Source organism: Coturnix japonica, chromosome 4 (assembly GCF_001577835.2).
Source record: "Coturnix japonica isolate 7356 chromosome 4, Coturnix japonica 2.1, whole genome shotgun sequence".
Taxonomy (NCBI): Eukaryota; Metazoa; Chordata; class Aves; order Galliformes; family Phasianidae; genus Coturnix; species Coturnix japonica.
In genome coordinates, this window is record NC_029519.1 from 50,019,397 (window position 1) to 50,043,467 (window position 24,071).

General features: G+C 35.6%; 1 long non-coding RNA gene across 1 annotated transcript; it reads left to right on the forward strand.

Moving 5' to 3' along the window:
- The first annotated feature begins 4,994 nt into the window (after positions 1 to 4,994).
- LOC107313580 lies at positions 4,995 to 23,836 on the forward strand. Its single transcript, XR_001555071.2, has 3 exons — positions 4,995 to 5,199; positions 21,657 to 21,727; positions 22,226 to 23,836. It is a non-coding gene; the product is annotated as an uncharacterized LOC107313580 (long non-coding RNA).
- The last annotated feature ends 235 nt before the right edge of the window (positions 23,837 to 24,071 follow it).

The window sequence follows — 24,071 nt, forward strand, 5'->3', positions numbered from 1 at the left end:
AGCAAATCACGTTATTTGTGACACAACATATTTAACACAGAGTTTTTAGGCTTGAGTAATACAACTACAGTTAATCCTACATGGCCAATAGTAAATACATAAATAATCAATACTTACAGTTTTCCAACAGATTTCTGCTGTTACACCCTTTTGCAAATCAGTTGTTTATCTGTTTTGTTCAACTTTGTCACAAAATGCCTGCCAATCTTAGTAAAATAATTCACAGTTCTATCAACAGGATCACACTGTTCACTTTCGGAGCCTCATTTCCAAACCACTAATGTCAGTGAAAGGCTTTTACTGACTAGTGGATGGCAGAACATGCAATACCCAGGATGTCCTGAAAATTGCTTTTGATGTTCTCTGGCTTTTTCACTAGCTACTTGTATGATCATAGTCATAGAATGTTTAGTCTAATTTGTTACTGATTTAGAAATTGATTTTTCAAAGAATTTCTTGAAAAACATTCTTTCTTGTGTCTGTTTCTAAGAATCAAATCTTTCTCTGCTTTTGTTGCTTTTGAGATCCACTGGATCTCTCCCACACCTTCACAGAGAAGATCTTGGAAGATCCTGAGGTATCTGAAGTTCCTATACTACACTGAGTTAAGCTGGTAAGCTAAATTAAGGAGACTATTTATGACTTTTGTTGTTCCAATTTATTGGGAAAATTTACTGAATTAAAGCAAAGCAATATATATTTCCAATTTATATTTGATAAGACAAACAAACAGAAGACAAACCTACCTCAGAAAGTTGACCTAGTATCTTCAGAATCAATACACCATAACACATATGAGTAGAAGAAAACCATTTTAGGTCACTCTGCAAACAATATATTCCCTTGCTCAGGTGACAAGAAATATCATGTTCTCACAGTTCTGTTACTCTTTCTCTTGCTCTTGAGTCACATGCCTAGTTAGCATAAGGGCAGGCATGCTTGGAGGATTTCAAGAAAAAGGTAAATGCACTGAGGGACATGGTTTAGTAGGCATGGCGGTACTGAGTTGATAGCTGTACTAGATAATCTTAGTGGACTCATCCAACCTCAGTGACTTACAGGTGAAGAGCAGTCAGGACAAATGAACAGAGCAGATAGTTTGCCTGCTGTCATTGCTGAGGAATGTAGATGCTGACGTTTTTCCTTGTTATATCTAAAGCAAGAAGATGAGCACAGAAAATGATTTTTAGCTTTCCCAGTGAATAAATTAATTGTAATTGCATTTTATAAAACTAATGGGAAATGAGTGAGATTATTTTGGATCCTGCTGTTTGTTGCCTGTGTAAAGATGATACATATTGCATTTTGGGATGCCAAGGCTTTGTAGCAACAAGCAATTATGCATTCCTGCCTGCTCTGCACCTGTGATAATACTTCTTCCAAAGCTATTAAATATACGTACATCTGTGTCCAGAGAGAGTACTGCATGCTTGGGTTTGACAGATGAGAGCCAAAGTCTTTATTTATTTATTTTTCTCTTCGGTTGATAGCGGTATTCTGAGTAGCTATTTCCTTTGCTCATTTTTCTTCAGAAGAATTGTTTTTCTCAAGTTGGGCTTAGTAACAATTGGTTGGCCTGAAAGTGTTCTCACCAGTGACGTTAAAGCGAATTTTTAAAGTACTGATTCTCACAGATATTAAGTGTGTGTGAATGCAGCTCATGCAGAAGAAACACACTTCTTGTGTCAGTCAAGAGGAGCCACACTCAGGTGGAATTTTCTGTAATTTTCCATCACTCTTTCATTCAAAGCCAAATCAGTTTGTGGCTGTGGTGTACTTTCAGGTCCTTATCACCTGGAAGTTTTAGAAAGGAAAAATTGTATTGATTTCATACCTTTCTGAGAATTTATCAAGGGAAAAAAGAATGAAAACAATGATTAATGCTGAATTCTTTCAGCTCTTCCTGCCATTCATTTTGAGATTGGTCCTAGGCATTTTTTTCATGAGTTTCTTTAATGCTTTCAGAACTCCTTCGGTCTCTGTATCTATTAACTTGCATATGGCAAAACTGTGTCACACAGTCACAGAAAGACCAGGAAAAACTAGCATATGCTTTAAGAGACTAGGTCAACCTAAAATCTCTACTATGAATGTTCAACATCACCACACTACTTCAGAGTAGGACAGCAGGATACTTGTCATTGATTTCAGTTCCATTAAGAGGAGAGCATTTGATCTCAGCCACATGGTATGAGTATGCCCAAGTACTTCCCCTACAGCTACTTATCAGAAGTCCCAGTTCCATTTCCAGTAGGCTGCTACAAAACCCACTAGAGCAATGGCTTTCAGTGGAGCATTCAAATCAGGAACTTGGATTGAAAATATACAAATGCTACTTGTCCCCTTTCATGATACAGCCCTCCAGCTCAGTTTTAGTCTGAAACAGAAGAAAATGCACACACTATTAAAACTCCTATGCATACTAGAAGCATCTCTTCAAAAAATTAAAAATTTATGATGATATTCCTTAGAAGACTCTAAAATAAGTGTTACAATAATGAAATATTAATATTTAAAGCCATGAACCAAAACCTCAGAAAATAATAAATCACCTTACAACTTAGTCACTAAAAGCATCCATTCTGTGTTTTATGGGCTGACATACAAAATGAAAATCCATAAGGACTTCCATTTTAATTCCTGATACCTAAAACATTCAGTTAAACTTTGATTCAACTATGACAAAGAGCGATATTTTAACAGTTAGTGTTCACCCTTAGTGCAAAATTTACTCATTGTTCAAACTTAACAGAAACTCTTATAATAAAAAAAATCCAAGCACTGCTTCTTTATAAAGATCTTCAGGTGCTATTGCAATTGCAATTTATGAGCAGAACTTTAGAGGCAGAATGAGTTCTCTGACAGTCTCAATAGCACTATATATGAAAGAGTCCAGAAATGAGTAATGAGAAAGCTATGCCCATTAATATGAAGAGGCAAAAGTGGCAAAAGCAACTGGAAAATAGAAATAGGATTAGGCAAAAAAAAAAAAAAAACCCAAAAATTTAGAGAATACAACAATTGAAGAGAAAGAAGCTATGGCAGTTATTGGCCTGATTCAGCAAAACAGGGAGAAAATAATCATCATACAGCAGAAGTTTGGATTGAAAGAAAAAAAAAAAAATCTAGAAATTTACATCAATATACATCCTGAAAAAAAAAAAAAAAAAAAAAAATTAGAAGAAGTGACAGGAATATAAAGAATACTTCAATACTGCAGCCTTTTTGAAGGTAATAACTGTTGTTAGAACTGTCATCTAAAAACCAGTCAAAAGACAGATGTACTTGAAATGTCTTGCCCAATAAAGATCCCACATGTCACTCAAAATGATCAGACTATTTATTACAGAATTTGTAATGGAAACATGAAAGGAGGCATAGAAAGATATAACAGAGACAGATGGACTGTTTTCTACATATGTCATTTAATATGAATCAGTGACTAGAATTGATTAACACAGTTGCTGCTATAATGGATTAAACATATTCAAAGCACTAGATAGTAGGTGATAAAATGCAAAGCACATGGCTTCAAAAACTAAAATATTCTCATGATAACAGCTAATATAATCTATTAAAAATAAAATAGACCTCCATTTTTGAAGAATTAAGGTTGTTCCACTGACAGATCCATGGAAAGATGAAAACATCAGCATTATATTGATATTACTGCTGCATCTTCACCCAACTCTGCTTGTTCCCTTAACCCTTCCTACAATATTGCTGATGTAAGCACATATACCTGAGCATTGTTTCTCATCAAGGAAAGTCCTCAAAAAGGCAGCACTCAGCTGCTGGAAATACTCATCACAGTTTTCCCCAAGTACCAGCTAGCACATCTTTATCTTTCCATCCTAGAAGTTATATGTCAAAGCAACTCTAATTCAGTAGTGTTGTATCGTGTATAATGCTTGTAGGATTAATTTACCAGTATTAATTATACTGAAAAAGACCAGAGAGTTTTTCTCACATTCTCTTTTGCCATAGTCATTCACACTGGAGCAGCCAGCTCTGGTGAGTAATTATTTGTGGTGTTTCTAATGAGTGATCTGAAGATAATTTATTTATGTAAAAGCAGACAGAACTTGTCTGAAAGAAAAGTTATTCATTGTTACTTGACTTTATAAAAGAGCAAGATGTTAATAATTTTAGGATAGAAAAAACTGAAGAAAAAAATGAATACAATGAGATCATTGTATAAATTTCATTTCTATTTCATCCTAAAATACAGAAATCTAAGTATAACGAGTGTCAATTGAAATTTCATTTTCTAAATTGCTTTAATTATTTTAAGTTACTAAAAACCAGAATACAGATTTTTCTAAAAATCTCATATTGTCATATATCTGCCAAAAGGTACACTTGTACATAAGGAATTTTACAAGACAATTCTCCTGTGCTGCTTTGCGAAGCGCAACTTGATTCTGTAAGTTGTTTCCATGATTGAAGCTGAAGTTTACTCATGGCTTGTATTCATATTAGTGCCTGTCTTCCTAGCTACAGCAGCAGGAAATATCATGAATACACCATAAAATTAACTATGCAAGTAATAAAACAAAATTATCAATCACTCTTGCACTCTGCAGTCACAACAGCATTGCTACAACTAATCTGAATTGTTGTTTTGTTTTGTTTTGTTTTGTTTTGTTTTTTCCTATGCTTTCTCCCCTAGTATTTTATGGTATCTTAATAAATCCTTTCACCAATATTTATATAACAAGATACAAAGCTTAAAAAAAAATGAACAAATAGTTTCAATCAAAAATGCCAGCAGGAGGTTTGAGGAAGAAAAATTTCAACCCTTCATAATTTACCGTGAGGAGATACTTCTCCTATTTTCAGAAGATATAATTTTTTCCAGTTCTGTAAAATTATTTATCCATCTACTTTTATGCATTCAACGTGGAAAGAAACACTAACGTAATGTATAATCTTAGTCTTTTGAAAAAAAGGTGTGCATCTGTGTATATATAAAATTTCCTCCAGTTCGCCAAAGCTGAGGTACTGGCCTTTTTCTTTAAACCTAGTTGCTTAGCAACTAGGAAAGATAGAGCATTTTTAGAAAATAAGTCCTGATTGTTTAACAGTGGTTTTAAGATTTTAAATCGCGGGGATTTTTAGTAGCTTGGACTCGGTTACACAAATTTTAATGAGAAAGTCTTACTCCCACTGAAATCAAGGGAAGACTCAGTTTGCAAGGTAGGACTTCCTGTTTATTGCTTTTCTTGTTTCTTTTTGTTCTAAAGCCAGCATTGAGCAAGATATATAGACTATTTCCCTGAGCGCAAAAGGTGAATGTGTTCACCAACTTCAATTACACCTTCTCTAAAAATGATTCTTTCATGAGCACTTACGAGAAATGACAAATGACAATCATAATATGCCGTGTCACTGGAGCACTAATCAAATTAGACTTACTACCTTTGCAATCACAAGTGCGTCTTCATGTTTTATCTCTGAACACAATTTGAGTCAAGTTAGCTTGCCAGAACATTGCCTCTATCCTCATAAAAGTATATGACAGCTATAACAAGCATATTGGGAGTAGGCAGGTGCAGCACAATACAGACACAGGAAGTCTAATGAAAATATAAAGCAGACTGTTTTCCTCACTAAAAGCCGTATTTCTATTAGCAATTCAGAAAAAATATCAATGGTAATCAATTAACAGTGATTTAGATAAGACATTCTGCAAATGTAGGAGATTAATTATAATTATGTTAGCTTGCTGATAGGCTAATTCTGTGTATTTATTTAGACAGCATAGTATGCCTTGCCTCTAACATTAAGTCTGTTTTATATTTCCTACTGTGTGGATTGAGAAAGACAAAATGTTACAAAAATTTGTTTTGCCTAATGAAAAGGCTTGTGCTTTAGTGCTTACAAACTGTGATTCAAAAACCAGGACTGAAAGTAGTCTGAGAAACACACTGTTTACTGTTTGATTAAAACACTTAAGTTCTGAACTGTTAAGAATAATAAGTAGGTGCTCAACACATAATTTCTTATCCAATTATTTTTAAGAACTCTTAGAAAAATAACTAAGCATCGTAACCTTTGCCCCGAATCACTGCAGTAAAATAGCAAATGAATAATTCAGGTAAACATTATTAGCAATTAAATTAAAACTATCTCAAGAGAATCCGCTATCATGCATAACATAATAAAAATATATATATATAAAAAAAAAAAATAATTCATAACCATTTTACCAGGTAGACATTTTGGAATAAGGTGTTACATGTAGAAATAAATGTCTTAATATAGGATTCAAGTATTTGAAACTCTTTGAATAGAAATTATATAATGGCTTCCAACAATGCCAGTTGCGCTGTGCCGCCTGAATCTTTTTATAAATATTCAGTGTTTTGCAAATATTAAAAAAATTTATCCTCATTCTGACAGATTTCGTTTCCATTTGTTTAATTTGTTTTGCTTTTCACCTTTATGATTACTGTTTTAAGCTGGTACCATGTTGTATCTAATGCAAACAATTCCATCAGATCTCCACTTACACATTTTAGTTAAAATACCTTTTTTAGGTCAAGGAAATGATTTACATTAAATTTTGTAACATTTTTCCCTATAACATAATGAATGCTACAGCCCAGTTTTGTTAGGAATTTTCACAAAAGGACAAAAAGAAGCAAGCTTTTATTTTTGGAGCAAAATTCATATTCTCATAAACACACAAGTTTTACACCATCTGTGTCCAGGGAAACTGAGAATAGTTAAGCTTCAGCTAACAGTAAGGCAAGTTTACCTATAGCCACTAGGATGGTGATAAAAGATGCAAGAGAATTTGGGAAAAAACTGAAGATTTCCTTGACATTAATTCCATTTTCCTTATTGAACCTGTCAATTGAAAATATAAACTTCCTGAATAAGACACACACTTGAGAATGCTATCAGATGAATATCTCCAAAGGGAAAGCAAGAGTAGAAGCTACAACAGCAGAAAGTCTCACAGTTTTAATAAAAAATACATATAAATATATATAACTGCATCAGTAATTTGGGGTGGCTCCTCAGTCATAACTAGATCACAGTTTGTAACTGATTTAGTCACATATTCATAACAAATAAGGAACACTTGTCTTTGGAGAAGAACTAGCTTGTATACTTTCCTTAGAGAGCAGAAAACAAGAAAACTTCATGTGAAAAATTGCAAAAAACATTTTTACCACCATATCAGTTTGCTCTAAATATATCTTACTAAACTCTCAATTTAACAGGTAAATTGAAATTAATTGGTGCCACAGAAAAGCTTTCACTAGTGTTTTTTTGTTTGTTTGTTTGTTTTTTAAATAATTAACAGACATAATTATTTGCATTTCAACAAATAGTAAGTATGACAGCAGAAATCTCTTTAATGGTCTTCAAACTCTCGGTGTCAACCAGTGAATAACAGAAATTTAGCTGATGACAGTCTTCAGTTCTTCAGTTTTGTCACTGAAGTAATCAGTTGGGCATTAGTTGTTTCATATAATCATGTCTTAGCATTATTCTCTGTTTTACTGTTACAGCACATAAAATTTTATAATCCAGTGGCATAAAGGCAGATAAATACAGCATATAAATACAGCAGGATTAGGATATCTACCAGAGAAGGAGATAAAATCCTTAACTGATTAGTTTCTTCATAGGTTAATTCCACTGTACAATCATTACTATCACATGTTTATTACAATTCTAAAGAAAGACTGCATGACTATTCCTCTCTTAGGCATAGATCAAGCTGTGGGAGCAAAGACTAGCTTACCAGCTAATGATTAATACAGGGTAGAGCATGCTCTGCACTGAGCATTTGATGTCACAAGATTTTGAAACATGTATCATTTGATCAAATGCAGATAAATTTTCTAGTTAGAGAAAAAATTTGCCTGATAGGGCTACATCTTCCAAATATTTCACATCTCTGCTCAAAAAATGTAATAAATAAATAAATAAATTTCTAATGCATTTTTCCATTTCCAGTTTTAAGTCAATAAATCACTACTAATGAAGCTTTTCTTACTTGTAATCATCAGTTCTTGGAAAAGATGGTTCATGTCAAACAGATGTATCCTGCATAGATGTTTTAAATCCACTTAACACTAATGTACTTAAACAAGTGAAAATCTGAATGTCAAACAACTTGAATAAATATTGTTCCCTCCAGCTACTTTAGTTGAAATAGTGTAGTGAACTCACAAAATCTGTAGATGACCCAAACTTTTTCAGAGAGCTCAAGAGTGGTAAAGATGTTGAATAAATCCACAAAGTACTATAAAGACAAGAAGCATAGAATCATAGTTATTTGAGTGGGAAGGGACCAGTAAAGGTCATCTTGTCCGACTCTACAGTTCAATCAGGTTGCTCAGCCCTCCATCCAGCCCAACTTTGAGTGTCTCCCAGGACAAGGCATTCACCATCTCTGGACATCCTGTTCTAGTACTTTTCTACTTTTACTGTTAAAACAAACAAACAATACTTTTTTCTTATGTACACTCTAAATCTCCCCTCTTCTAGATCAAAAACACTCCCCCTAGTCCTAAGGAGTCTGTCTCCTTCTTTCTTATAGACCCTCTTTAGATGCTGAAAGGCCACTATCTGGTCTCCCCAGAGCCGTCTCTTCTACATGCTCAGTAGCCCCAGCTCCCTCAGCCTGTCCTCACAGGAAAGGTGCTGCATCCATTGGATTATTTTTCTGGTCCTCTAGATATGCTCAAACAGCTGGTCCATGTCTTCTGTATTGAGGACTCTACATCTGGGCAGACAACTCCAGGGTAGGATAGACCAGCACAGAGTAGAGAGGCAGGACAAAAGAATCATAGAATGGCCTGAATTGAAAAGAACCTCAAAGATAACCTAGTTTCAACCCCCTGATATGTGCAGGGTTGCCAGCCACTAGACCAGGCTGCCCAGAAGCATATCTCTCATTGCCTTGAACGCCTCCAGGGATGAGGAATTCACAACCTCCTTGGACAACCTATTCCAAAGTGTCACCACCTATGTGAAAAACTTCCTCCTAATATTAACCTAAACCTCCCTGTCTTAGTTCAAAACCATTCCTCCTTGTCCTGTTACTATCAACCCACACAAACAGTCACTCCCCCTCCTGTTCATATGGTCCATTCAAGTACTGGAAGGCCACAATGAAGTCTCTCCAGAGCCTTCTCTTCAAGCTAAACAAGTTCAGTTCCCCCAGTCTTGTGCCCTGGTGGCGCAGTGGTAGAAGTGCCGCTTTGCAACGCCAGAGGCCTGGGTTCGAATCCTCCTTGTGGCACAAGTGGTAGAAGTGCTGCTCTGCTACACAGGAGGCTCGAATCCTGGGGGTTGGACTCAATGATCTCTAAGGTCCCTTCCAACCTGCATGAGACTGTGATACTGTGATCGTAGTGGATCTCCTCTGGACTCCTTCCAAAACCTCTGCATCTTTCTTGTGCTGGGGGTTCAGGCCTGGACGCAGTACTCCAGATGGGACTTCACAAGAGTGAAGTAGAGGGGGACATTCACTTCCCTCTCCCTGCTGGCCACCCGTTTTTTAATGCAGCCCAGAACACAGTTGGCCTTATGGGCTGCAAGCACACGCTGCTGGTTCATGTCAGCTTCTTGTCCACCAGGACCCCTGAGTCCTTCTCTGCAGGGCTGCTCTCAAGGAGCTCCAGTATATATAAAAATACCTGGGAGTGCCCCAGCCCAAGTGCAACATCACCCCCCTCTACTTATTGGCCACTCTTCTTTTGATGCAGACAAAGATACATTTGACTTTTTGGACTTTGAGGGAATGCTATTCTCACACATCTCAGTAAGAAAAATATCAGCCTTTCTTCTCTGCAGAGAAAAATAACCAGCTGCTCCTAGAAATTGTTTCATAAACTACGCATCAACTTATGGAGTATTAATTAATCGTCACTTCCATAATTATTTATCTGCTTTTAGCAGTGGGACTCTGAACTAGAGCTGATTCTAATATCTGATTCCATACAGGGGTGAATTTTATAATTTTGTAAGGTTGTTTTTTTAATAGGAACACATCAGTAGTTCTCTGTTTTGTTGTTAGTGGCTGGGTGTATTTTGTGGTTGTTGTTCTTTTGATTTAAACCAAACTAGAAATGAGTTAATGGCTGTAGTATTTTAGTCATATTCTTCTATGTCTTATTAAAGATGTCAACTATTCCTTCAATTCTTGTCAGAGAAACAGCAAGCTCTTTGGAAAATGCATGTAAATCTCTATATATTCCAGGCTGACAAAGCACTAGCAAGATGAAAAGTCATAAATACACATCACTGTTCCCAGCCTTCTGGTTCTTCATCAAATATGACATCTAAAAAATTAAAAATTAACAATTCAAAAATACCTGTTTTTTTGCAAAAATGTAGGCATTTCATATGATTATTTTCATAATAACAAAAGTCACTTCTGGTGTTTCTCAAAGAGCAGGGCTCCTTTTGAGAATGGCTAAAAAGGCAGCCACATTTTCAGTTATCCTTTCAAGCAGAAAGGGCTTAATCATATTCTGTATTAACATTTGTCTGCCAGCACCATGCGCTCTACATCCTGCATGCTAAACACAGCAGTTAATATCACCTTTGCTGATCTGCTGTTAGAGAGAAACAGGCAAACCTGGCTGTGCACCTTTCACTGCTTCTGTCCCTGTCTGAGGGATACAAGTTTTATGGATTGGGCATAAAAAGATTCAAACTGGTCTCAAAAGACTCTCCCTGAAGAGAAGGACAAGACTAGTCAGTAAATAAGTTCCATATTCTACACCAGGCTGTGGGATATGCAAGAGTTTCCTGCTCCACAGTAGAAATTCTGAAATAGAAATTTATTTATTTACAGAATAGGGAACTCAGAGTTTCTAAGAAGTAAAGTGGCTGATACATTATTAAGCTAACAGAGACTAATAATTTCTATAAAAAAGTGATTTCTATCACAGCAGACTATCTAAACAGTAGATTGTAGTACACTGCAGAACACAGAATAGAAAACTCCAGAGTATTTTAGCACCTGCATCATTTTTCACATGCACACACCTTTCAGCTTATTTCAGCAGTACTGCTGGAAATTCAATGTACAGTTGAAGATCAAATTATTTGCCTGTTTTTAAGACAAGATTCTCTTAATATTTCATGGTGTCACACAAAATGAAACTTGTTTTTACTACAGCTTGTTAGACAACCACTACTGACATGAATAAGAGGGACAAAGTTAGAGACCGGATACATCATGCACACTCTGCTAACAGATATACTATGGGAAGACTGAAGACACTGCAGTTTCTTTGCTCACTCTGTCTCCAGTGAAAGAATGAAAGGAAAATCATTTTCATGCTGTCAGAAAAACTAAAGCAGTACTGCTTTTCAAGAGGCAGCATCTACATGGAAGGTCACTGGCCAAGTATTTTTTACTAATGTATTCAAACCATTCTACAGGCTTTATTCAAACTTCTAAATTAAACATTTGTAAACATTTGTAAACTGGACTAAAAACACCCACCTTAGCCATTTTTGATGTTTTTGGAGCATGAACACTTCCTGAAGCCATTTAAGTTCATGGGAAGTTTTGGCCACTCTTGGAGCATCCTTATGGCCCAGTCCCAGGAGCTCTATCTCCCGTAACAAAATCTCAGCATATCTTCCCTCCTGTTCAGGCTCACTGTGTGCTACCAAAACCACCTACTTAACAAGGTATCTAACAAGCACAAATCACAGGTCTCAGGTAGTTTCACTATATTTCTAGAGAACTTCAGTGATGACACTGATAAGATGAAGTCTCTAAGGAATTTCAGCATCTGAATGACTCAACAAAATATGTCTGATAAAACACATTTTTATCAATATTTAACATTTTTTCTAAACCTAATGAGGTGTTCCAGCAATAGGCAAGCATCTAACTGTAACCTCCCATGTTTTGTCATGGATATTAGTATGGTAGCATACGACAGCCTCCATTTTACTACTTAAATTTGAAGTAATGTAGCATGCTAACACAAAAGTTAAAACTCTTACTTTAAAGATGGGAATAAAGAGGTAGTCAAGTACCCAGAAGACAACAAGGTCTGATAGGTTTCCTAGTCTTCAGTCCTTCCCAGAATGCCCTAAACTGAGAAAAGCTGCCTTGTGGATATGGCAAGCTTAAAAGATAAAGAGAGACAGACAGATAGAAGTACTCTAGAGAACTGTTTATGGATGAAAATTCACAGAAGGCTGTTTAGAAGATCACATAGGCTGTTCCAGTAACTGATCTTTTCTATATCTTAAGCAAAATAGGAAATAATTGTGTGCTTTGCCATACCTATCCTCCTCTTTAGTAACAGATGAAACTTTCTCAGAGTTCACTGGCAGAAGCACGTTAAACACATCTGTGTTGAGGGGGAGCAGATATACATCACAGAAGGTCAGCAGAGCTGAGACTGGCAGGAGACTTCTTCTCCACTGCTATTTGAACACCAGAAGAAAATCTGGGCATGCCTTCAGGATTGCTGTGTCTCTACCCAGGGATTTCCTTTCCCAGTAAAAATGAACAGCTGGAAGTATTAAAAACAAGGCTGTACATATAAAGTCTTCACCAGTAACCTGGGCTGAAGAATGAAAGAGCTGTATAACTTAGCAGATGGGCTATTTTCTCCAGACAAAACTGGCAGTTCCTTGGAAGGCAGGTGGCAAGCAGCTTTCCTCTCTGGTGCCACAAAAGCAATAAAAGGATATCAGTTTATAAAAGAAAGAGTAGCTAAGTTAGAGTGCTTATTTTAATTCTCCTTCTGAGGTTTAATGACCAAAAAAGCCTTATAGCACCGAATTACCCAAGGATGGGGTTTTTGTTTTTTTTTTTATCCTTCTTTTCACAGAAAATGAAATGTTTCCTGGAAGACTTAACAAGAATTTGCAATACTGTTAATATTTAAACTTGTAGTTGGAAAAACTACTGGAATCCAGTAGCAAAAATGTTATATATTTCTTTCCTACTTTTTTGGTTGGTGTACCATAACAATTCCATAGACGTGAATTGGGTATACAGTGGCTGACAGGAACAGCATAAAATGTCATACATGGTGTAAGATGGTATGGAATATTTTTGGTGAATAGCGTGGAGAACTGAAGAAGATTAATGCTTCCCGCTGTTTCTTTCATATTCCATATTTTTATTTTTTTTTCACAGCTATGATATTTCTCATTATCACTACTTAGTTCTTGAGCCTCTGAAACCTCCTTTCTAAAAAGTCCTGTTCCATGTTTTCTGTCACCTCTACCCTACTGTCTACACATTATAAACTATGAATGACTGCATTTTGACATCTTTTTTTATCTTATTAGTCTCCAAGCATGTTGCAAGTTTTGATGATGGCTGCTAGGAGAGAGATGTGTCTAAGGGTTGACTTTAGCAGCACCACTAAGCAAATCAGTAAGTGAGAAGCAAAGTATAAACAAAATCAAAAATGTTTTTGTTAAGTCAAATCTTAGATATTACTTATTTCAACTCCTGCAAATACTGATAAGTAGCTTTCCTAATAAACATCTATTTCATGGGTTATTTTCTGCCCCCACCCCCTCTATCTCATTGAATTGGGATGTGTTTCAATCTGTCCTGTGATCAAGGGAATATCCCTGCGTGTAAGAGGCCATGCTTTTTACACTATTGTCTCAAAAGTTTGCTGAAATTGACAAGTTCAGGCAAGTCCTGACCAAGGTTCCAGAAATCCTTTTGTCTAAGGCAAGCCTTAGCCAAGGTTCCAGAAATCCCAAGAAATCCCTTTGTTAGAGGATGACAGATGGACATGTCCAGGAGCTATGAAAGGGAGATAAGATGCTGATGAATGGCCCTAAAGTGGTCTTTTTGTGTGGGCTTATCTCAAGGAAGATAGCAGTCTCCAAGGTACTCACATGACTCAGTCCGAAGCTTCCAGGAATGTCTCAAAGGCTGGATAGAAGTAGGATAAAAAGAGCATGGACAAACCATGAAATTAGGTTTTCTGACACCAGATGCCTCACTACGGAAACAAGGAAGTTTTCTGTCATCAGATGCCTCACTATGTGAACGCCTGCACGCTGAAGAAGATGCCTGCATGCTGAAGAACCTTTTAGGTTTTCTGACCTCAGATTCCTTGGTTGTCCTCCTACTGTCGCCAACGGACTCTCCTGGGCCTACTGATCGAGACCCTGCTTCGTGAGACCTCGCTACTTTGTGAGATCTCACTACTCTTCGAGACCCCGCTGCTCCTTTCCACCAATCTGCTGCTTTCGGCCGGCCACTCTGCTGCTACTCTCCCTTGTGCCTCTTTTGCCCCGGCCCAACGAAACTATGTGCAACAGGACACTGCTGCATCCAGGTGGTGACTACTCCCCGCTTTTAAGCAATTCTTGCCCTTTTTCCTACTTTTTCTATCACTCACTTTCCCGTTCCCATCACCCTACTTTTGATATTCACTGCTCTCCCTTCCCCATCCCCTCAGCTGTCCATTATTTCTAAAACTGGTCAGATCAACATTTGAATGTTTTTTTTTCTTAATCTCACGCCGGGTATAACATATCAAAAGAACCTTGACTGACTTCTATATTGGAGCTAGACACTGTGTTTAAAACTTCATTATATGCTTGAAGAGGAATTAATTTCTTAAGTTTATTTTTTATCTGCATTGCATGTTATTAAAAGCAGATTGTTAATCATTTCCAAAACAAACCCATTAATTGAATTAAAAAACCTTCAGCTTTCAACAACAAGAGTTCAATCTTTTTTTTAAGCAAAGTATCTGCTATAGCACTATAGGAAATTGCTGAAATTTTCACATTTATTTTTTAAACAGAAAAAAAATATATATACTAACAAATAATTTAAAAAAAAAAAAAAAAAAAAAAGATTTTAAAATCTTCTACTGAGAAGTTGAGATTGCAACCTTTCTTTTTCAGTACTGCTGTATTAGCCATACAAATGACATGACCAAAGTCCCACTAGATACATGTGCTTACAAAAAGTAAATCACAGGGCAAACGGTTAGTGTTAAAATACATTAAACAATTTGTAAATTTTAAATAAACTCTATCCTCAAGCTTGAAGTTCCTAAAATATAAATCTAAGCTTGATTATTTTTAAATTTACCTTGAAGTCTGCACACAGATCAAATACTTACAGAACAAACTCCTCTGCAAGCACAGGCTGGCCAAGTTCATAGGAAGAGCAGATTTATGTCAAAGGCTGCCAACAGATGATGTCATTGAAGAAACAGATTTAAATTCCTCTGAAAATGAAACGATCTTGTAAACATCTTTACATTTAATCGCAGAACTTCTATTCTTCTGCCTATGTTCCAAACACCCATGAGGATTAAGAGCATTACAAGAAGAAAACACTTTGCCCAAATGAATTACTCTGTTAAAAACACAGAAGAGAAAGAACACCAGATGTTCAAAAAGAACAGGGTATAGATCTAAGAATCAGAAAGGATGATGAATATGGACCATGAAATAAAGCATTAAGCAATGTGATGAGCATCTGTTGAGTAATAAATCTAGTCTTTGTACTCTTTCCAAAATAAATTTAAACTGAAAGTTTTCCAACTTGGTGAAAATATTGTCATGTAAGAAACTACTGGTCATTTTCACAATAATATTTCATCTGTTAATATGAATAATCGCATATTAACAAATTATTTATCTACACAATAAATAAATAAATTGCAGTTTTTATTTGTAATCCAGATTGGGGGGGGGGGGGGGGGGGTCATAATTGACTAACCTGGAAGCAACAGCTATAATTTGGGATTACGTACAGCCCTTTCCTAATTAAATATATTTTAACATTTGAAATCATGAAATCAAAGTTGGTTTCTGAGGGAAAATAAGTATTTAGTGAGAGACTGAGAAGAAGTGGTATAATGCAATCTCCAGATCAAGACTAATGAACAGCAGGAAGAGAAGAACTTTTCTTCATGAAAACCACTTCTGTTGTGAACTTCTAAAGACATTCGCAACTGAAACAGCTGGTCTGGAGGGCACAAATTTGTCATGAAAAGGTTTCTCACTGAGCGCTTATTGCCTTTGAGCAGTCTTCTGAACATACCTGAGCAGAGGCAGAAAAAATACATGCTATAACTGTATACATAATAATAATAATAATAATAATAATAATAATAATAATAATAATAATAATAATAATAATAATATCGTTGTTGTTGTTATTAATTATATATACATTATATATATATAATATATATGTATAATATATATAATATATATATAATACTATTATATATAATATAATATGTATAATAAATTATTATTATTATTATTATTTATTATTATTATTATTATTAGTCACATTTTTTTTCATGTAGAGCACATAACATGCAGCTAGGGAAGGGTATACTTGCATCAGTGCAGAGACCTTGGTTCAGGCCCAGAAAACTCAGTGAATGACAAATATGACCCATTCAGTATTTTAGAGAATGTCTATATCAGTATAATTCAAAGAAAGGTTGGATGGCGAAGAATTACAGTTTGATATCATCTTGGAAAGAAAGCAAGCTCTAGTCTGCTTCACCACAGAACTTCTCTGAAGGAAAGCAGAGCCATATGGCATATGCTTTTCTAGTTGTGTTGCATATAAATAGGGAATAGTTTATACTTTCCTTTTGTTCCTCTTGGGATTGTTTGGTGGTTGTGGTGATGATTTTGTAATGGAAATGAGAATCACGATAATCTTGGAAGCTATATTTTTCAAGTAACTAGGAAAGAATTTTCAAAGAAATAGCAGGATAATTATATCCTAAGTGCCCTCTTTTTGTACATTGACAGCCAAGATTCATCCTGTAAATCTTTGTTATTTCAAAGGATAGGTTTAACAAAGAGGATGAAAGATGTCCAAACCAGAGCAAGGGAATTCAACCAGAGTCCAAGACATAAAACTCCAGCATGAAAGGCTACATAACCATTCCCTAGGATTCACACCTGAAAAAAAGTAGATAGAATACCTTCTGAAATAAAGTTTAATTACTATTTAATGTGTTTTTCATCTACACCCTGATTTCAAGATTCAATAAAGGGGGCATGTTTGCCATTATGCTCTGGTCAGCAGCCAGTATACATGGAGGAAGGCTGCTCTGGAAAAATTCAGGTGGATGTCTGATCCCCATTCAGACCTAATTTCAGGTGTTTGTGCTTTATTCCATCCACATGAAGCCAAAAGATTAAGACTTCTACTCCAAAAGCAAAAACACAAAAACATAGTCTGTATATATATATATACACATACATATACATATATATATATATACATATACATATATACATATACATATATATATACTGTATAAAATACCAGTCCATACTGGTATTTTAAAACAACTTTTATCTGAAAGTGAGTTTGCAAGGAAATTACTCCTAAGAAGTGCACAAATTGAGTTCCTCTCTTATCAAACGTAATCTTAGCTCATTTTGCCAATTTTTTGCTCTAACTCCTTCAACCTCACCTTTTTTTTAATCTCTGGTCAAAATTTCTAACTTAGTTATACAAGAATATGTTGCTACACATCTTTTACCTTCTCCCTTTTGTTTATTTACTATTTAACTTCTCCCTTTCTTATTAATTTTTATCTACACTCTGCAGGTGAATAGATCAGTCTGTTCATCTGTCACTGAACTGTAAATCACCAGCTGTTACATTCCTTACATCTAGATTGGGAAAATCATTTTTCATTATTTCATTATATCTTTTGGAAAACATCCACATCAAGTAAATGTCTAAATGTCTCAACATAAAAAAATGTAATCTCTACAAACAAAGAATTAAACTCCAGTATTGTACTAGATCAGGCCTTCTGTGTTTGCAACAAAGAAACATATATGGCTACACCGTGCATATTACTGGTGGTGGAATAACAATCTTTTTAGAAATACCAAAACTAATTTTCCATTGATGATACATTTATATTTTTTGTCCGAGTTTCAGCTTATCTGTGAGCAATGCACAAGTTCCCAGCCCCTACTAAAAGAAGTAGTATCTTTGCACATTCAACTCTGTAAGGGAAGAGATTGTACTCAAGTGAAAAAAAGGAATGTATCTCATAAGTAGAAGGCATGATGACATTAAAAATTATGTTGGATCTTACCCTTCAGGACACAGTGTTCTTAGGTTTGAAGGAATTCTTCATTGCACCTACAATATTTAATTGTGAAATGATAAATGCATTTTGTAAGAAGCATTTTCAGGAAGGAAAACATTTCCAAATATGCAGTTTCCAAAACATACATACGGATTGTTTTTCAGTTCAGATGAAATCATACATCCAAACTCATTAGAAGTGCCCCTTTTCTACCAACTTTTCTTCACAAACCCCTAAGGAGATTTTACTTAATTGGTGACAAGGTCATGTACCAAGTACCAATTTGCTGTGACAAAGTTAAGAAAGTTAAATAAATGAAATCTCTTCAGTTATTTAGGAACGTATTTTACATATCCAAGAACATAAGAAAAATTGAAGTAAAATCTCTTGTAACTATGATGTACCTAAATTATTTTAAAATTTCCAATCAAATTGCCTGATACATGATTCAGTTCATGGTAGCATCATGGTTACCTGAAGAAATCACTTCAATGAGAGTGATGCAGATCTCTAAGCAGAGCACAAGACAATTGCTACTTCAGGTTGAATCTGTGATATTACCCCTGTTAGGTCCTAAACATGTAACGTAGCACAAAGACAGTAGTGAGTGGGATTTCCTGGCCCCACAGAGACGTACCAATAGATTGTCCAAGTTCTAGGAAGGGAGTAGCAGAAGGGCACTTCAAAAATGGGGCTAACTTCTAGGGTGAATCTATACAATTTCAATTTTGGCATTATCAGGTTTATTGCATCCAGGTTAATGCTGTCCAAAAGATTTGCTCATTAAATAATTCAATGTGCATGAAAAAACTTTTTTATATGATTTTTGTACTGAAATTGGATTCTGTTCACATAGGGAGATAAAAACCTACTTATGCATTCTAGTATAATTATGCAATTCAAAATGTCAGGTGTTGTAGATGTTAATTCTCAAATCACACAATCAGCACAGTAGTTACTTAGGATGGTCATGGTCCCCATTCATTAACACTTTCTTCTCTTAATCTAGAGTTTCACGACAATTTTGTTAAAATTTTGTACAAATGTAACTAAGAAAAATGTGATTTGTTGACAAAAACAGAAGAACAAAAAAAAAATCACAGTAACTTGTAGATTCAGAGCTCTGAATGCACTTGTGTAATATTCATGAATAAACAGAAGTATCATTTTATTGAGTATTAATATTCATGAGTGGGGCTAAACAAAATCAAATTATTTTACTGACTATTGCCTTCATCTTGAAGATTAATTAAATTATGTTCTATAAGGGCAGTAATTTCATTTCAGAAGTCATTTGTAAAGGAATGGTCTCTTTATCCAAATGTTATCTTTAAGCAATAAATTTAGAAGTGTTACTGCAGGCGACGCTACTCATATTACATTAATGGATTTGAGAGCTTGATGCTTCTTAATGACCTTAATATTCAGGGAAATTATTTAAATCAAGATTTTTGTTTTATATTAAAATATGTTGATTTCTGTTGGAAAATGAAGCTGGTACATATAATGAAACAGAAAAAAACAACCATTAGGGATTCCCTACACTATATTTCAGAACAAGTAGAAAGCTGGTAAGCAATGTTTCACTGAAAATATTAATTTATTAAATACTTCATATTTCGAGTGAGTGAGGACAGGAGGGAAATGCCCTCAGACTGATGGGTTAGTTGAAGCTAAGTTTTATATTCAGCCAGCATGGTTTCATGAAAGACAGGTCGTGTTTGGCCAACATCATCTCCTTCTATGACTGGGTGACCAGACTGGTGGACAAGGGAAAGGCTATTGTTGTAGTCCACCCAGACTTCAGCAAAGCCTTTGACATGGTCTCTCACAGTATTCTGCCCATGGCCTGGACAGGTATCACAGAATTACAGTATTGTAGGGGTTGGAAGGGACCTCTAGAGATTGAGTCCAACCCCCCTGCCTAAACAGGTTCCCTACACCAGAGATACCATTCAGAAGGGTTGCTGTGCCCAACAGGTAGTAAATAGTCAATGGAATTAAGTCTAACAGGCAGCCCGTTACAAGTGTCCCCCAGGGTCCAATTCAGTTTTGGGCCCCTCATCACAGGAAAGACATTGAGACCCTGGAACATGTCCAGAAAAAGCCAGTGAAACTGGTGAGGGGTCTGGAGCACAAGTCTTATGAGGAGCAGCTGAGGGAGCTGGGATTGCTTAGTCTGGAGAAGACTCATTGCACTCTACAGCTTCCTGAACAGAGGTTGTGCTGAGAAGGGGTTAGGTAATAATTAGGTAAATTTAAATTAGGTAAATTTATATCAATATATACATCACATTTTTCCTATGAGAATTTATCTTAGACTAATGTTGTGTTCTATTATGGATAATTAAAGTAGCCCTAAAATATCACTTATATTAAGGGAAAAGTTAATTTACTGTGTGTCCTTAACTAAGGGTGGCATTCATCATTGCTTCTGCTTTATCTTAATATTAAGAAGAGCTTGCCAGCACTTTCAAACATTTCAAATGAGACAATTTAAAATTAAAAAAATAAAAAACACAATTATGAAAAAATTCTAAACTGCATCTTTTTGAAAAAAATACTTTTGACAGATTCCATGCTAATATCATCAATTGTACTTCTTAGCAAAAGCAGTCTTCTTAGTAACTGTCCAGTTATCACAGTCCTCAGTAGCAATGGTATTGCATTCTCGCTATCTGTTACACGGAATAACAGCCCAGCTTATGTTGTTTAAACCGAATCAGGATGAAGAGGTTTATGGATTTAGCAATGACTTGTCATTAACACACATTCAGGATTGATATCAATAATACTACATACAAACTCCATTTGTGGGCATGGGCTAAATGTTAACACCTGCACATTCCTACAACTAATCCCTCAGAAATATGCCCCATGTCTGCAGCTTGTGCCTTGAGCTGCTGACTACTCATGGTGTCCCTTTAGGAGAACTGCCGTCTGTCCACTACTAAGGTCACAGTATGGGTGGATCAGTTCCAGGCAGCATCACACCAGATTTGAGTCACTGCCACTTCCACACCAAGGAAATTTTCCTGCTTATTTCAAATTAAAAATAAATAAATAAATAAATAAAATAAAAGATCCAGAGTTTAGCATGGCAAATACATTATAAAATCATAGAGGTTGGAAAAGAAAACTAAGGTCATCCAGCGCAACCACCAACCCACCCTCACCACACCCACTAACCACATCACTCAGTGTCACAACAACATGTTTATTGAACATCTCCAGGGACAGTAACTCCAATACTTCCCTGTGCAGCCTCTGCCAGTGCATTACCACTTTTTCTGGGAGCAGAGAAAACCAGGACAGCTGATCTAAATTGTCCAAAGAGATATTCTATATCATATGACACAATGTGGAGAAAAACAACAACAACAGAACCATAAAAATGAAGGGAGTTGGCCCAAGGGATAGCTGCTGTGTTGCACATAGTTTTGAAAATACAAATCATCATTATTATTATTGTTATTATTTTCCTTTTCTCTTCCTTTTCATTCTTGGTTAATAGCATTTTTTATCAATCAACAAGTTTTACTTTGATGTGTTTTTTTGGTTTTTTTTTTCCAGTTCTCTGCCGCAGTGTACTGTGAAGAAGGAGGAGTGAGCAAATGACCATGTGGTGCTGAACTGTCTGCTGGGTAAGCCACAATAAGCATCATCATGATTACAAGAATAAAAGAAACACAAGCAGATAAAGTGCATTATTGACCAGAAAATCTAGCTCTTGATAGAAGAAGAAAAAAACAGAGTCCCTTCCTTAACTTCTGGAAAAGCTTTTCATTCTTGTCTTTCCAAGCTCATTAGATGTCAGACAATTTGGTCTCCTTTATATGTGACAGATTTAGTATTCATTTGCAGTGTTCACAATCCAAACATGTTACATGAGACACAGCACAGTTTCAATATTTGATATTCTCTGTTCTTTTAGCCATCTCAGAAATATGTGCACAGCCCAGTCAAACTCTCAAAATATTGAGAAGCAAGTTTATCAAGATATTAAGTGACTTTTCTCAATAATACAAACAATTTTAACTTCAAAATGTATTAAAAATAAGTTGTAATATTACATATGTGTATTCTCTCTACTTCTCATCATTGTAAAAGATTTTCATTTTTATTTTTTTAATCCATCCTAGGCTAGAAGGAAAACTACTGCTTGTGTTTCCTGGATTTGGTGCAGAATACAGCTGTCAGAGTCCCTTGGAGAACACAGCAGATTTTCAACACCTTAAAGATGATCTAAAAGTTGTCAGTTATTGAGTGGTAACACTGATAAGTGGGAAAACACTTTGATTAGCACTTGATGCAAAATCATTCCCAGCACCCTATCAATTAGCATTTATGCTGCTGTCGCTGGCTCCTGCATATATTTTGTTTGATGTGCTGAATACCAAATACAAAAAATCTACATAGTTTTCATTCATCATAAAACTCAGTAAGAAGTTTTAAGTCAACTGTATGGCCCTAACCATTTCTTGACTACTTTCTTATGAGGCCTAATGATTCTTGAGACTCTTTCGGTTTAAAAAAAAATAAATCATTTTAATAGTACATGGCAGTGTCGTCAATGGGACATTTATTTGAGTTTTACAGGAAAACCACTATTGTGCTTATTGAAATAAAACAAAAGTTAACTTAAAATCGACTTAATGTCATATTTTTCTCTCTCATTCTTTAAGAAAGCAAATGCCTCAGCCTGTATAGACAAGTGATACATTGGTGTGTTTCTCTACAGATTGCAAGATCCTGCTTTTCTATTTAGAGGAAAACTAGAACTTAGTGAATTTGGCTCTGAACTATATTCAAAACACTGAAGTTCAAGAACAAATTTTGTGCATAACTTAAAATATAATCCATTATTATGACTGCATTTACTAATCTTAAAAGCACTTACATCTCAGGTCTGAGACCTGGTTAAATCCCCACAGTGCTTGTTCTTCACTTTTTAAAGGCTTCCAGAACAGTAGGTAAAGGGTTCCCACAGAACTCCTTTTCAGCACTATCCCACTCAGCTTGACGTGGGGGTTCTGGATGACTCTTCCATCTGTGACTCTGGAAGAAAGTGTCTGAAAATCAAATATTTCCTAACTGAGATACCTCATTAACACCTCATTCTTAATTCTTGGATATGGACCAAGCTTAAGGAGGAGATGAGCCACTCAGGCTGTCAGCATCAAAGTACAGATATATCTCCAGATGACCACTTTACTTCTAACATCTGCTGACACATTCGACTTGCTGAATGTTGGCTGCTGATCCAAAACAGAGGCTGAAGATGATTTTTCAGTGTTTGGACAATGTCTGCTATTATCCCAGCTCTTTAAGCAGCACAGAAGTTTGTGCTGGACTAAAACTCTGAAACAGTATTCATAATTAGAGATACATTTTCCTTGCTTGCCCTTCTTTGCCCCAGACAGACATTCAGTTTGCTACAGTTAATGATAGATATCCTAACAAGACACCTCATAGAGCAGCCAGGGCACATAGCAGAACAGTTGAACACAGTATTTTGAAGTCTGATGGCAACTCAGAAGACCAGACCCCCATACCCCAGCCAGTTTCCAAACATATTTTTTTTTATTTTCTTGCATTCTTTTTATTTTTCCTGTGCTTCAATTTTTCACATCCCCAGTCTTTCTTTGTAACCAAATTTAAATTAATTTATCCTATCATCATCAGTGCTGTTTTAGCTGTTAATGTAACAATATGGCCACTCTATAGAAAGTAAACTAAAATATTGTAATTAAGTTGTTTTGGTATCTGGATTCTATTTATTCTTTTCCAACTACTCTAGACAAAGAGACCTCCCCACCAGTGAACACGAACTGTGCTATGATGTGATCTAACTTATCAGGGCATTTTTTAAAATGTTTTAAGGTATCAATGTAGCAACCACTTTATTTATTTATTTACTTACTTACCTATTTTAGTTTATGACCAGTAACAGAAAATATTTACTATATTAAAAGGTGGGACAAATAG